The 13543-nt window shown below is 38.4% G+C and overlaps 1 pseudogene across 7 annotated transcripts in view; it reads left to right on the forward strand.

The window, feature by feature from the left end:
* Window positions 1-11890, forward strand: part of LOC310728870 (4-galactosyl-N-acetylglucosaminide 3-alpha-L-fucosyltransferase 9 pseudogene) — a 17041-nt pseudogene extending 5151 nt beyond the window's left edge. For 2 of the 7 annotated variants that reach the window (XR_014538370.1, XR_014538374.1), the window contains exons 2-3: window positions 1559-5429; window positions 9052-11890. The product of XR_014538370.1 is annotated as a 4-galactosyl-N-acetylglucosaminide 3-alpha-L-fucosyltransferase 9 pseudogene (transcript). Of the gene's footprint in view, window positions 1-1558; window positions 5430-7178; window positions 7422-9051 lie in introns of those variants that run through there. The other 5 variants (XR_014538371.1, XR_014538375.1, XR_014538376.1 and 2 more) reach the window with 4 other exon arrangements.
* Window positions 11891-13543: the final 1653 nt, after the last annotated feature.

Raw genomic sequence — 13543 nt, forward strand, 5'->3', positions numbered from 1 at the left:
CCAACAGCGAGGTCCAGACCACAGCGCCCTCATCAGCGAGGTCCAGACCACAGCGCCCTCATCAGGGAGGTCCAGACCACAGCGCCCTCATCAGGGAGGTCCAGACCACAGCGCCCTCAGCAGGGAGGTCCAGACCACAGCGCCCTCATCAGGGAGGTCCAGACCACAGCGCCCTCATCAGCGAGGTCCAGACCACAGCGCCCTCATCAGGGAGGTCCAGACCACAGCGCCCTCATCAGGGGGGTCCAGACCACAGCGCCCTCAGCAGGGAGGTCCAGACCACAGCGCCCTCATCAGGGAGGTCCAGACCACAGCGCCCTCATCAGCGAGGTCCAGACCACAGCACCCTCATCAGGGAGGTCCAGACCACAGCGCCCTCATCAGGGGGGTCCAGACCACAGCGCCCTCATCAGGGAGGTCCAGACCACAGCGCCCTCATCAGGGAGGTCCAGACCACAGCGCCCTCATCAGCGAGGTCCAGACCACAGCGCCCTCATCAGGGAGGTCCAGACCACAGCGCCCTAATCAGGGGGGTCCAGACCACAGCGCCCTCATCAGGGAGGTCCAGACCACAGCGCCCTCATCAGCGAGGTCCAGACCACAGCGCCCTCATCAGGGAGGTCCAGACCACAGCCCCCTAATCAGGGAGGTCCAGACCACAGCGCCCTCATCAGGGAGGTCCAGACCACAGCGCCCTCATCAGCGAGGTCCAGACCACAGCGCCCTCATCAGGGAGGTCCAGACCACAGCGCCCTCATCAGGGAGGTCCAGACCACAGCGCCCTCATCAGGCGGCATTTGGGATCCCTTTGTTCTGCAGAGATCACAGGCAGAAAAACCTTTTAAACAAAATCGGAAGTGACTGTTCCGATCCACTCAATTTTACAATCATTTATCAGGAATATAATCGTGGTGTATTACACGCGTAAATTGTGAAAAATGCCCGTTGATGAAACGTTCCTCCTGCACGCTGTAGTGGGTATAATCGTGTAATATATTTTATTTACATTTCTTTTTATTTAAAGATTTTTGGAAACACTGTACAGTAGAGTGAATCATAAAATCAAACAACTAACAGCTGTTTAACTGTTTAAATGAATCAGAAGAAGTTGATCTGAACAGATGAGTTTTGAGGGACGATATAGACGTGGTCCCACAGTCACTTGACTGTGGAGGAAAATTCCAGAGATGAGGAGCAGCACAGCTTAATGCCCTGAACCCCGTATACGACAAATAAAAGTATATCAATAAAATAAAACTAAATACAAAAATAAAATAACATTAAATAATAATAATGTAAATTAATAATAATGTCAAATAATGTTAGCGATTTTTATTAAAGTCAAAAGTTTCCATTTAAAGTGAAATATATTTTGACGATATTACGGTTAATAATAAACACCGCTTCACGTTGACTTTGGATTCGCTCCAGCTTTAATAACCTGAGTGTTGATTTCAGAGCTCTTCTCACCTTTTTGTCTGCTCACAGTCAGAACTCAGTGATTATTCAGTTTACATGACATTAACAAACCTTTGCTTTCTTTCCTTCTTCTCTGGAGGGTAAAGGAAGCCATCGAAGCCATCTACCTTCTCCAAAAGGTGAAAGATGACATCCACACCATTACTAGGACGTTATCAGTATCTCCTACTGGTTCTCTTTCTTCTTGTTTGTTTTGGAGGAGTGTTCTACACTTACATGCCAACAATGAGCTGGAGGCAGTGTTCTGCTGTCACATCCTTTAGCTATGACGTCTGCTTAGATAAATGTCTCGATGTTTTCAAAGAAAAACATCTTTCAAACTCATCCATTATCAGCACTATTAACTACACTATGGTAAAGCAGCAACCACTGATCACAAGACAACCGGCCATGGAAGAAAATCGGGAAACTCATGACCGTAACACCATCATATTAATGTGGCCATGGCCTTTCGGTTATACGTTTCAGGGAGAATCCTGTAGTGTAAAGTTCGGTATTGAAGGTTGTCACTTTACAGGTGATAGAAACCAACATGACAAAGTCCATGGTATTATGTTTCATCACAGAGACATCGGTGGTGATTTACAGACCATTACAACCATGGCACGATCTCCACACCAGAGATGGGTGTGGATGAACATGGAGTCTCCTGAGAATTCAGGAAGATGGGTCGAGTTGGACAATTTATTCAACATAACATCAAATTATCGAAGAGATTCAGATATCTGGGTACCTTACGGGAGACTCAGAAAGGCCACTGAGCAGGAGAAAAACTTTCAAATTCCACCAAAGGACAAAACTGTCTGCTGGATCGTCAGCAACTGGAACCCCAACTTTAGACGAGTGAAATATTTTGATGAATTGACCAAACACATTAAAGTAGAAGCTTATGGTAGACACTTTAACAAGTATGTCAGTGATGAAGACTATAAAGCGACCATGTCCACCTGTAAATTCTACTTATCATTCGAGAACTCCAACCACAAAGACTACATCACGGAAAAGCTGTTTAATCCTCTGACCCTCGGCGCGGTTCCTGTGGTTATCGGTCCACCAAGGGACAACTATGAGGAGTTTATTCCAGCAGATTCTTTCATCCATGTGGATGATTTCAAAACCCCTCAAGAAATGGCAGAATATCTCACATTATTGGACCAGAACCAGACGTTGTATGAACAGTACTTCAACTGGAGGAAAGAATTCATTGCTGAAAGTTCATATTTTGGTCTAGAACACGCATGTCGAATTTGTCAATATATAAGAAGCTATACGGGCTACAGAGTGGTTACAAGTCTCAGTAAATGGTACTGGGGTTAGCGTAGCTATTGTGTGTAGATGCTTGAATTGGAAACCATACAACACTAAACATGCCTAATGTCAAGGCTGTGGATGTTCTGTCATGGTGACAGAAGATCATTCATTTACCACTTTTCCAAGCCTCTTTTTGTAACTGAAACACAAAAGAAATGTCTGTAATGCTGTGAAGATGTGATGTGTCTGGTTCTCTGTGAAACGTTATGAAAGGACTTTTATAACTTTCCAACATTTACTAAAAAGACTTCTTACCATGATGCTATGATGCTATGATTATGCTTGCAGCATCTTATAAAGTTAAAGTACTGATACAAAGTGAGTTTGATCAGTGACTCAGAGAAGTTCTGCTAAATTTAGATGGAGGCTCTGTATTAGTACTAAGCAGAAGGTTGGCACGGCCACGCTGCCCCTTATGGACCCTTGAATAAGTTGAATTCTTTGTTCTCGCCTCCAGGAGCATTGAATCCTGACTGACTCTGTCCTTTAAGCCTAATTCCTTAATAAACTCTGATAGTATGATTTTATATGTGAGGAATAAAGTTCAAATCAAATTTTCAAGTTTCTCTTGTTCATTTTTTAAATAAATCTTGGAGCATTTTAAACAAATCCTAGTGAGGATCTCCACATCCAAGTTATGTTTGGAATTCTATGGGTTGGTAGACTTAAAAAAAAGGTAGTAGGTGAAATTGAAAGGATTTGGCAAAATCCTGTGCATAGTGAATGTAAAAAAGAGAATTAGAACCAATCATTTAGATCCTCGTCATCACCCCTAAGCGCAGTAGTAAGTTCCTGGAGACCTGGCCGAGACCAGAGAAAACTGCTTATTTGAATGAACTGAGGAAACACACTGGACAGGTTTGTTTATTATGTTCATTGCTAATCATTAGTCAATTCGAATCTACAAAAACTACTTCACAGAAATCAATTACATGTTTTAGTTATTTTGCAAGGTTCCCTTGGTTCTCATTTCACACAGGAGAATTATCAGGAACAAAACTGACATTACAGCAGATTCATTCATTTATGGGGATGATTTCAATCCCCCGGAAACAAACGAGAAAATCTGAGAAAATGATATACACAAGAACTGTGTTGTCCAAAGCCATGCAATGGAAGAGAGATATAGAATGAATGAAGAAACTTGAATACTTGCAGAAATCCAGCATGCTTTGTGCTTTTGGAAAATCTTTTTCCAACTGTAGTCTCCATTTTCTGTTCTAATAAACTCCAATGTTCTGGGATGATGTTCCCCTAGAGTTTGGAGTTTGCTTGTACTGTAGTGTAGCTGAGAAGGTGAGGAGGCCTGAGGTGCAGTCAGCGTTCACATTCATCCCAAAGCTATACAATAAGGTTGAGGTCAGAGCTCTATAGCAGGCCACTCAAGATCTTCCACCCTTAACCATATAAAGCAGATCTTCATGAAGCAGGCTTTGTGCACAGGAACAGATTGGGGTCTCTGAGTTCAAGCGAGGGGAAAATTTCATGTTCCTGCATCCAATGACGTCCGATACATTGTGTGGTTTCAACTTTGTTTGGGGAAGAACCATGTGGGTGGAAAAGTCAGGTGTTTGTTGTACTTTTGGCAAAACAGTTTATATGAACCTGCTATTAGTTTTTCCTTCCAGTTTATTTGTACTGCACCTTTAAAAACAGCCACATCACACAAACCTGGATGTTGATTAAGATCTGCACTGAAAAAGCCACAGTAATCATGTTTTTAGCATTACTGTATATAACTACAAGCACTTGTGTGTAATCGTGTGTAACACAAAAACCACTGATTAACTTCGGTTAAATTTTAATGCAAACGTTTTCTTAATATGCAAATTCAAGTGCTCTCAAACGAGTCGGACTGTTTCTGAAAGATCGGATCGGGACGATGTTTACATGTTTACAGTAGCTATCTCACTCTGAGTTACACTGACTGCATGTTTTAAACTCACAACTCCCATTATTTTTAGACCATTGATTATAAAGATGTTCTGTAAGGCTGATATCTGCAGTGGAAGGGTGTTGAGATCATCAGTGCCTGTCCTCAACAAAAACAATTACAGGTGGAGTCGAAACCTTCACCTCATGCACAGAAAATCCACTCAGTCATTATTCCACAGTCTGCTGCAGCTCATGCAGTCAGTTTAACTCAGAGTGAAATAGCTACTGTAAACATCTAACCAACCCTCCGCAGATCCATGGAGGAGTTTTGCATGTGGATTGCTTTAAGATCAGAAAATATCCAACTGAAGAGGACAATTTGATGAGGAGATTTTTGCTGGCAAGAAATTTCAAGTGTTAGTAGTTTGAAATCTGAAGTAGAAGATAGATTCAGATTTAGTTTCCGATTTCTTCACCTAAAAGCAAACACCACATCACAAACAGGGACAGTGCAATGCTCTAAAAAGATATATTTGCATTTAATTTAAATGCAAGTCAACTTCGAACCATGTAAATAATATTCACATCGGAGTGAAGTGGATGTTGAACTACAGTGGAAGACATTGAGCGCATTACTGCCAGAGCCAAAGCCCAAGAATCGTGTTTAACTTTTCAAATAAAACCATCAAACCTGCAGATTAGAGTGTTGAGGAGGAGGAGTGCGTTCAGTCTGTAGATTCAGTGGATAATCTACAACACTGAAGGTATTTTCATCAAATCTCTTTAATCTCCTTCTGTCTTGTCCAAAAGTACAGGTTTTACAACTTATATTTCACAGATTACATGTTTTTAATGCATGTTTTTTTTTTTTTAAATCAGGTGCTTTTACAAAATTTTTTTTTTTACAGGTTTCTTTTGAGTTTTGTGAAGTTGTTTTGGTGTATAAGTGTATATAGACAAAATTATATATATATATATATATATATATATATATATATATATATATATATATATATATATATATATATATATATTATATTCCTTAAAGTAATTAATAGAGTATTAATTTGAGTAAAAGAGGTGGAGCTGGAGGTAGCAGAGCTGAAGATGGTGAGATGTTCGTTGGGAGTGACGACGATGGACAGGATTAGAAATGAGTTTATTACGGGGACAGCGCATGTAGGACGTTTTGGAGACAAGGTGAGGGAGGTGAGATTGAGATGGTTTGGACATGTGCAGAGGAGGGACATGGGGTATATCAGTAGGAGAATGCTGAGGATGGAGACACCAGGAAGGAGGAAAAGAGGAAGACCAAGGAGGAGGTTTATGGATGTGGTGAGAGAAGACATGCAGGTAGTTGGTGTGAAAGAGGCAGATGTAAAGGACAGGGGGGGATGGAGACGGATGATCCACTGTGGCGCCCCCTAATGGGAGAAGCTACAAGAAAAATAATGAATAGATTATTAATAATGATAATAGATGATTTTTATCTTAAGAATAGATAATTTAGTGGTAAAATATGTAACAGGATTTATGGCTTACTATGTGTGTGGGGGAAAGTAAAGAGGTCTCGTACATCACTCTATAAGCTGCTAAGTAAAAACATCACTTATATGTAACAGTAGAAACCAAACAACTGTTTAACATTTAAAATAAATGAGGATTAGACAATAACAATCCATACTGAACATTATACAAATATTGATCTAGCTTACAAATATTGCTAATTGGCAACAACCAATTTGTAATTATAAGGTGTGTAGTCCATGTACACTGTACCCTACAGGAACAACTGTATTCTGTATTTACAGCTCAGGAAGTTCTGTGACATCAGAAGTTAGACTTCTGAACATTATTATTCTCGAAAATCACTGCATTTGGCAGACACTTTTATCCACTTTATCCAGCACTGGTTTGATAAATGCTCTCGGACTAAAAGTATTATCAGTCTGACGTCATTTTCAAAATAATGCTAAAGTGACAAGTTTCCAAGCTGTTCGCATATCTAGCGGCCTTTTAAAGATCTTCTGCTGTATTGTCTTGTGATATATAAAGAAGTTGACCAAGGCCATCCCGCTTTCTACATTTCCTTGTTATTTTTTCTTCTTTGACTCACAGTGCAAACACTTCTGTCAATGTTTAACCATAGATAGATGATAAAGCTTTGAATGCTAATTAAAATTTAAAAGCTGCAAATGGAAGCACGGCATATGAAATTGTAGAATCTATAAAGAGAAGTAAATAAAAACAAACTAACAGAAAACTGAAGGAAATATTTCAACCCAGTTACAGTATAAAAGAACAAACTTACAGACATTAAATGTACAATATTTTATACAACTTTATTACGCTTTATCTCTGTATCACTGCCCTGTGCCTTTGTTTGCCTTGAGTTCACGGTTCAAAGTACTATACTAATAAAAGGGAATTTAATTGAGAATAAAGTTATTCTACCAGGAAGAAAAAACAGAACTAGGGTTAGAACTCAAGTGGAGAACAATACTGCTGCCTTCAACACTGTTTGTGTGCATCATGTACTGATATGTAAATCCATGGCCTCATAGTCGTCACAGAGGTTAATATATGCACTCGCTCTGTCAAAAAGCTTTGGATATCTTTCATGCACGTCTGTGTGATTTTTTTTATCTGAAGCCTGCAGTAGAAACACTGCCAAAGAACAAGTGAGGTGAAGTTGTTGCTAGCTCAGAGATTACACTAACATATGTGTCAGAAGTGTGTGTGCTAGCACAGATCAGGTAAGGTGTTTTGTCTTTCCTTTGTTTCGTGGTATTTACGTGTAATCGAGCTGGTGGTATTATATCGACACACTGAATCACGTTGGCTGGAGCGATTATTCCGTGTTAAACTCACTGACGGCTCCTAAAATCCTTACACTGCAAAAACTCCTCATACAATCGCATTCATAGCCATCAAAATCGTATCTTATTTCACAAACAAAATAGAATGGAAGAGCAGATTGTGTACGATTATTATGATTGTTTTTAGATTATTTCTCTTTTTTTTTTTTTTTTTTTTTTTTACTTACATAGTAAAACTTAAAGTTAGATATTTTACCTGCAAATTGCACTTAATGACCATCAGAGACATCATTTGATGGCTTATAAATGTAAAAAATGTATTTTAGCTGTAATAATCTTTTTTTTTTAGGTTTTTCTGGAAAAAAAATGCTCAATAATCACACTTAGGACTTGTTCATTAGTATTATTTATTCCAAATTTAGTTTAAAACTAAAAAAGCATTGTGCAGGTACACAGCACATATATATATATGTGCTGTGTGTAAACATATGTAGAGGGAATACATATAAAGGCTGCAGCAGTGCAGAGACATGTGGACATTGTTGAGAAGTACAGATAAATGGTTCCAAGGCTACGGCATTGAAAATAATGTGCAGAAGTAGAAGTGTCGAAGCCAAAACATTTATTCACAACCTAAGAACAAAAAAGACATTATTTTTTTGAAACTTTTTTCTGTACTTATCACCTTTTGACTATGTTAATCTGTAATTTGATTTTAGTTTCTTATGTTAAATATCTTTCAGTGTTCAGTGATGATAAAGAAATTTCAATAATGTTTTATGTTGCAATAAGTTGAAGTATTTTGAGAATCAGCGAGTAATGATTTCACTTTGTTTTTGCCTCGTAATTACTGTGTTAAAAAACAATAGTTGTTGACAACATGCATGTTTCTGTGATCTTGATTTTGATATTGATGCTGTTTCTAGTTTAAATGCTCGGTCTCATTTTAAGACAGAATATAAAGTGACTCTTGAATGAAGAGGAATTCTTTTGTTTGTAGCTCTGATTTTAAGATCTTTCCACACAAATTAAGAAAAACAAACTGTTTAAAAAAAATAAAAAAACAAGCAAGTTTTAAGTTCATTAAACTAAAATCGTCTGCTTGGAATCAGTGTTTTAACGCTTCATTTAAGACATTTTGTTCTTATCTGAAACCTGGATATGATTTCTTATCTCATGAAATCATACCAAGTGTAGTATTCACACTGCACAGGCAGATCATTCGACTTGTTTCTAATCTGAATCTCCTTAAATCGTGCTTTTATTTCTTATGATTAGAGACTTATATTTTGCAGTGCACTCATTTTTGACTCAGCTCTCTACTCTGTTCTCTCTTTCTCCTATTTGATTTCTAATTGCGCTGTTCAGTGTCACCCAGATGAGGATGTGTTTTCCTCTTCTTCCTCAAGTCATCTCAGAGGTTTTCCTGCATTACTGTTTAATCATTGGGGATAAATTCCTGTTAAAATGTGATATGAATGTGATATTTATAAACACTTTTCTCTCAGGGTACCTTGCCATTAATTGAAGCTCACATTTTTTCTTTGTCTCTTCTCTTATTCAAAAGGTAAAAGATGCTATTCAAACAATCACATGGACTGGTCCAGAATCTTGTACTATCTCTCATAATTCTTGTTTGTTTTGGAGGAGTGTTCTACACTTACTACAAGCCAACCATTAGCTGGTTATCATGCTCTAACAGTCCAGTCCTCACACATACAGACTGCTTGGATAAATGCTTCAGCCTGATGAAAAACTTTAACCAGAGTATGAACACCAGCACTGCTGTTAGTAACTACACTCCAGCAGTAAAGCAGGAACTACCGATTGCCACACAAACTCCCAAAGAAGAAAGTAAGGAAAATCTTGAAATCATCTCTGTGCTGATTTGGCCATGGCCTTTTGGTGAAAGATTCGAAGACAAGTCCTGTAGTGTAAAGTTCGGTATTGAAGGTTGTCGATTTACAGATGACAAAAACCAACATGACAAAGTCCATGGTATTATGTTTCATCACAGAGACATCGGTGGTGATTTACAGACCATAACAACCATGGCACGATCTCCACACCAGAGATGGGTGTGGATGAACATGGAGTCTCCTGAGAATTCAGGAAGATGGGTCGAGTTGGAAAATGTATTCAACATAACATCAAATTATCGAAGAGATTCAGATATCTGGGTACCTTACGGGAGACTCAGAAAGGCCACTGAGCAGGAGAAAAACTTTCAAATTCCACCAAAGGACAAAACTGTCTGCTGGATCGTCAGTCACTGGAACCCCAACTTTAGACGAGTGAAATATTTTGATGAACTGACCAAACACATTAAAGTAGAAGCTTATGGTAGACACTTTAACAAGTATGTCAGTCATGAAGACTATAAAGCGACCATGTCCACCTGTAAATTCTACTTATCATTCGAGAACTCCATTTACAAAGACTACATCACGGAAAAGCTGTTCAATCCTCTGACCCTCGGCGCGGTTCCTGTGGTTATCGGTCCACCAAGGGACAACTATGAGGAGTTTATTCCAGCAGATTCTTTCATCCATGTGGATGATTTCAAAACCCCTCAAGAAATGGCAGAATATCTCACATTATTGGACCAGAACCAGACGTTGTATGAACAGTACTTCAACTGGAGGAAAGAATTCATTGCTGAAAGTTCATATTTTGGTCTAGAACACGCATGTCGAATTTGTCAATATATAAGAAGCTATACGGGCTACAGAGTGTTTAAAAATCTCAATCAGTGGTATTTTGGTTAGCTAGCAGGAACCTAATGGAGCTCTATTAAACCCCACAATTGTTCCAAAAGGTTTAGGAAAATTTTCTGTTTTCAGTAAATGTGAAATTTAGAAGCCAGTTTTCATCTAGTCTTTAACATTAGGGGTCGATACATCCATTATCCGTCTCCACACTCCTTCTTCTTCTACTTCTTCCCTCTACCCACTACCTCTACTTCTGCCTCTTTCAACCCAAATCTATGCTTAAACACAATCCCCACTATCTGATCATCTGAAGCCTTGGACACCTGGTCATTCTGTTTAATGTTTATATTTTAGGGAATTTCTTTACTGCAGTGTGGAAATGGCGTTCAGTGTTTCAGTCAAGGGTTAATGGATGAATTAATGATTTATCTGGTAGAACAGCTGAACTATACACAATATACATCACACATTATAATTTCAATAATTCCCATCACACACTGCTTCCATAAACAGCAAATCCTCAGCTCATATCCTGTTATATTTCATGGTCATTGTATTAAAAGCATATACCTGGATTTAGAATGGAATTTTAAGATCTGCAGTCTTTAATTTATCTGCACTTTAATTTAATATTTAAAATCTAAATTCTCAGGTAAAGCTGTATGCAAAAGTTTAAACATGCCCAGATGTTTACACCTATCAAATATATAGTAATAGCATTAATACTTGCAGATTTGGTGCTTCTTTTTTCACCTATAAATCTGCAATACGTCTAATTTAGGAGAACCTCAGAACCCCCCAGGGCTCTGTGCCTCGCTTAGAAAGCCTTAACTTTAACCATGTAATACACTGTGACTACTACTGATGTTTACACATTAACTTGGAGAAGCACTCCATAAACAGACCATGACCTGTTTCTACCAACATGAGGACTAAAGGTATTTATCCTAGTGTTTGTTAACAGTACACTGTGCCTTCATGTGATTTAATCTGGTTCTACGTTTAGGAATCAGGAATCACTTTATTTGCCATTTAATATTAATAATTGTATTTCTGCTGGAATGCCTGCAACTAAAGACCTGGCTATAAGAAGACGAACATTGTTAACACCAAGATTACTTTCCTTACAGTTCCTTGTCTAGCTGTCTCATAGTTCAGGGCTAGAATATGGAACAGTACTTCAATTGGACACAAAAAGTACTTGCTGATCAAAGGGATAGAAAGTGTTATAATAATGGGGCTTTGGGAAATAAACATTGCTCAATATCAACATTTAGTCAAACTTCTTACACTATTTCATTCTAGCGAACAGAATGAGACGATATGATATGATACACAACCTACCCATGTTATTATACAACCCAATTTTTTTGTACTTACATTTAATAATCTTTTAATACAATGCTTATCTCGCTCACATAGCACTTTACGTCTATGTTAACTACTGAATAAAAGTACTGTATTTTTTGACTACATGACAATCTCTGGTATAAGGGAAAAAATTCTGTTTATGTTTATTTGTAAACTAAAAGTTTGGTGTGGTTGTTTTGAAAATTTAATATATACAAAAATAAAGAATTAATTAAATTTACTATGTAATAATGAAAGTGGGGAAATCAGCATTGACTTTTTCCTGTTGTGTGATTATACAGTGCCATAGAAATGTTTTTGACCAAATAAACTCTTCTGAAAACATTGTTCTGTCTACTCATTCTGTATATTGGGTTGTGTTGAATTTACAATTAGACAAACACACATACAGACACAAACACAAACACAAACACACAAACACACACACAAACACACACACACACACACACACACACACTTACACACACACACACATACACACACACACACATACACACACACACACATACACACACACACACATACACACACACACTCGTCATTTTATCAGTCCATGAAAGCAGGTCTGAATATAAAGTTTTCCAAATTCTATTTGTGGCCCAATAAATATGCACATTTTCATTCAAATCGAATTTAAATTGGGTTCAGACTAATAAAATGTGCAGATTTACAGCGGCTCAGGTTTGCTCTTTCACACAAACTAAATTAATAGTAAAAATAAAATCATTAACATTTACAAATTCTGCAAAGTGTCAGCAAGCATGTACCTCAACTGTACATTATTATTTGTTTACTTGTTGCCATTGGATAATTTGGGTAATAAGTGTTAGGTTTACACTCACTAAAGGATTTTTAGTGCTTCTCTTTTCCTCTATTCAACTAAGATTACGCACATATTTGTTGATAATTATGGAACATAATAGATTAATACACAATTCAGACACATATGAATAGATTTAATTTCACTATAACTTCGAAGACACTGTTCACTGTGACAGACTCAATAATCAAATCAATCTGAAAATAAACAATATACACGTTGGATCTCATTAAATATTCTACCTGTAAGATGGAGCTCATGCAGGAATAAAACAGTACCCTGGGTTCCTGAGTGTCTTGGAACGGCATTGGGCTCGCCAGGTTTCTGCTTTCTTACACATTCTTTATGTGTTCGTAGAGATGTGTGTGTGTGTGTGTGTGTGTGTGTGTGTGTGTGTGTGTGTGTGTGTGTGTGTGTGTGTGTGTGTGCATGTAGAGATGTGTGTCAAGTCAAGTCAAGTTTATTTCTATTGCGCTTTTCACAACAGACATTGTCTCAAAGCAGCTTTACAGAAATCAACAGTGAAGGTGAATGGTGTGCGTTTGTCCCTGATGAGCAGCCGTGGAGACTGTGGCAAGGAAAAACTCCCTTAGATGATATGAGGAAGAAACCTTGAGAGGAACCAGACTCAAAGGGGAACCCATCCTCATATGGGTGACATCAAGAGTTTGGTCATAAATCTTTCAACAATACAGAACACTGGAGAGTGAGAACTAACATGAGTACTGGAGTATAAGATTATAAGTAAATGTTCTTTCAACAGTCTTTGGTATAAAAGTAGGAGCTACTGAGCTCAGCATTTGTGATCATCACAGATCCAGCATCAGCTTTCTTCATGCCAGAGCCTTTAAACACTCCAGGAGGTCCAATGTCAAACTCCACACATGTAGCAGGATCCAATTGGCACTGGTATGTCTCTAGATGGTTCGGGATGTTTGCGAGTTCGGCATCTACTTCTTCAAAGGTCCGTAATCTTTATGAGGTGGGACGTGACTGGAGCTGGAGCAACCTCAGGAAGCCTCGGGATGGGGAGAGAAAGAGAAGCAGTGGAGAGGAATTAGCGTAGCTGCTGTTCATGATATTAACAGCACAAGTTGATAATGTGCATGTGATCAGATGTTCTGGAGCACAAGGTTATGATATGTGATGTGTGTTAT

Source organism: Silurus aristotelis, assembly GCF_946808225.1.
Source record: "Silurus aristotelis genome assembly, chromosome: 7".
NCBI lineage: Eukaryota > Metazoa > Chordata > Actinopteri > Siluriformes > Siluridae > Silurus > Silurus aristotelis.